This window comes from Vanellus vanellus, assembly GCF_965231255.1.
Source record: "Vanellus vanellus genome assembly, chromosome: 5".
Lineage (NCBI taxonomy): Eukaryota > Metazoa > Chordata > Aves > Charadriiformes > Charadriidae > Vanellus > Vanellus vanellus.
This window is the reverse complement of record NC_138910.1, coordinates 1,852,312-1,855,486: the sequence shown is the minus strand read 5'-3', so window position 1 is coordinate 1,855,486 and position 3,175 is coordinate 1,852,312.

Genomic DNA, 3,175 nt, shown 5'->3' with positions numbered 1-3,175 from the left:
CTTCTTAAGAAATTTGCTGTTAATCTTCATGGAATTTCTTCAGTAGAATCCAAATAAAAAGAAATTACAAAGCCACAAGTAAAACACAGTCAGTATATCCAATTGTATAATAAAACATAAAATACATTTGTAGGTAGCAGAAGAAAACCAAAAGCTGGAAATGAGAGAAGTGAAAAGACTCATGGCAAAGTTTAATGGGCCGTCCACCTAAAATGCAGTTTCTTTAAAAGAAATGGCTAACCATTAGTAAAAGCAGAGCTTGATTTTATCTCAGTACTGCTGAATTTTATGGTTCCAAATTAGCAAAAAACACCTTTAACAATTCAAGTGAGTTACTTGGAGATGGGGATCGTTCTCCCATCACTGTGGGCATCTCCTGCACTTCTCATGCTGCCTAATTAATTAACCTGGGCTGATATTAAAATGGTGCCTTAAACATTGATGAAGGTGGAGGAAAGTGGCCCTTTTTAATTAGACATCAGAAGCAGACTGTGTCAGGCTTTTTGATATGAAAAGTAAGGACTTTTCTGGGGCAAACACTGCCAATGCTTTTTCACATCTAGGCAGCCCCGTGACAATTACTTGTTGGCTTTCAGCCCTCTCAGAGTTCAACTCATAAACAGAATTTGTGGTGGAAATGAAACATTTTTAAATGAGAATAGATTTTAAAGTTCCTCATAGACTTGTTTTCTAACAGATCAAATGTAACTGTCATTACAATTACAGAAGGCATAAAGTTGATTACATTTCAAAGCTTCTTAGGTGCCTTCTGTTGCCTCTTATGCTCCTGGTGCTTGAGGGCTACATCTGCAGAGCTTTGGAGCTGGACTGAGAACCTGGAGTACGCCCATCGGAGCAGACCACAGACCACCTGTGAAAATGACCAACAGCAACGGGGAGATCCATTACGGCAGCGGTTAGGAGGAGCAGAGTGCAGGTTCCCAAATCTTCACTTGGCTTGACTCGTGGTAGATGGAAATGCAGGAATTTCCAGGTCCCAGCGAATTTGGTAGCAGGGTGTCTGTCTTTCCTTCTTGGGATTGTTTTGTCTGATTTAACTCGTTAAGAACAACTTGCAGCCTGGAGGTGATGGGTGCTGGGAGAGCTGGGCTCACATCTCCGAGTAATATTTCTTTCTGTGGAGTGCGACTGTATGAGAAGAAATGGCCGGGAGAAGGTCCCACAGGTTCCTCCACCGGCTGATGTTTAGGGCACCTTTCCGTGGTGGAAAACAACTCCGTTTACATCCCTGCAGAATGGGGCTTGGAAGTGGGGTCTGCGGAGTGTAAGTGGGTGCTCTGGCAACACGATAGGACTTGGGTCACTGTTTCTCTGCTTCTGCCATCCTCATTTGTTAGAGTGGCTCGGTGTGCACTGGTGAGTAAGGATTTGGACGCAGGGTCCTGGCAGAAGAACTCAGCCCGTCACCTTTCTTACAAAACATTTTTCATGGAGAGATTTATTTTCCCGTCCTCCTTTGCATATTTTTCCTTTTCATCTTCTTCCAAGCTGTCGGGAAGACCCTCTGTGTGATATCCACGAGAGAAGGTAGATGAATAGCATCCTGTCGTCTCCCTTATTACAATGGATGGGCTGGAGATTTTTTGCTCACATTGTTCTTAAACCTGTTGGCGATTCAGTCAGAACTGCAAATGGTTATAGGGACAAATGTAGAGATAATCCATTTGCTGATGCATATCCCCCAGAAAGTGGTTTATCTACAAATTAGGAGCCTATGCTGCAAAGTGAGAGCACTCTCTCGATCAAATCTGGGCTTTATTTGAAGATTATCTAAAGAATAAAACAGATTCTCCACTGCCTGTGTTTGACAGTTCACATCTGGATCTGCCGAGTTGTCTGAAGAGCGGTGCTGTGGTTCACAGCATTCATCACTGTGCGCCATTTATCAGTGAATGCTGTCCCAATTTAAACAGCCATTCACATCTTCAATGACAATTGTGATGTTGGGGGTGGGGTTCTTGTCACTTTGCTAGTTCTCATGTCGAAGTGGTCAGAAGACACAGCAAGTCAACCAGCAGAGCAGCTGGTGCACCACGAGCGGTGGCTTCCTCTGCTCTTGCTGCTTATTCAGCTTCAGTTCTCACCCATGGTTTCACATAGATACACATTTAGAGCTGTCCTCCAAGTTCACGTCAGCCACGCTGTCAGCTTTATGAGCGAGGAAGTTAATTAAAACTGTGTCAGGTGCCAGCTTTATTAGACTTGCACACCGTGAAGATACACAGGTGTGTGAGAACAAAGCCGAAGAGCCTGGGCTCACCGCATCCCTGCGTGGTACCCGGCTCTCCTCCGGCTGGTCCGGCACCAGCACCTCCATCAGAGGGAACCTTTAGGGGGACATAAAATATTGTATCTGGAGACACTATTTATGGGAGAGCTTTAATGTTTCTTTTTATTACAATGGCAAGAAAGCAAAAAAACCGCCAGTGAGGTGACCTTTTTGTTTATCCCTGGCTCTTCCACACTGAGTTTAAATTCTTCACTGATGGGAAACTCTTGGAATGAGATCCAGAAAGTGCAATTTGGCTGGACTTTACACAGCTGAACTCAACAACACGATCCAAGAAACCTCCTGACGGTGCATAGATGCCATAAACAAGTTTCTGAGAAACACGTCCGGCGGTCGGCGGAACGCACGCTTGCTGCAAGCACCTGCTGGAATGCCTGTGTGCTATGGAAACAGAGAAAGCCATTGCTGCCAGCAAAACCATCTTCTGTGGGAATCTTAATTTCACTCTGAGTGAAAAAAAAACCCCAACACTGCTCTTCTACAGGGGATGGCTTATCTCCAGTCAGTAGAGGAAGGGGTGTTATGCGTAACCACATCCCACTCAGAAAGAGGAGAAATCCAAGCCTCTTAAACACAAAAAGACACTGCTCCTTGGGCCACGACTAACCTGCCTCGAAACGCAAATTGTTTGATAATAGCATTTTTTTTCATCTTTTCCCGGAGCATTGAACGCGTGTCTTCAGCCATCTCCCAGAAGCCGTGGTGTGCCATGCCTCCATTTCCAGGACAAAAAGAAATAATAATAATAAAAAATACCAAGTGTAATTCCCACTGCAGGCAGAGCAGCTGGCCGTGCCGCCTCTCGGGTGGTGCTGGCTCTCTGTTCTCTAACCCACCCTGCGTCCCTCCTCCCACCGTCTCCCC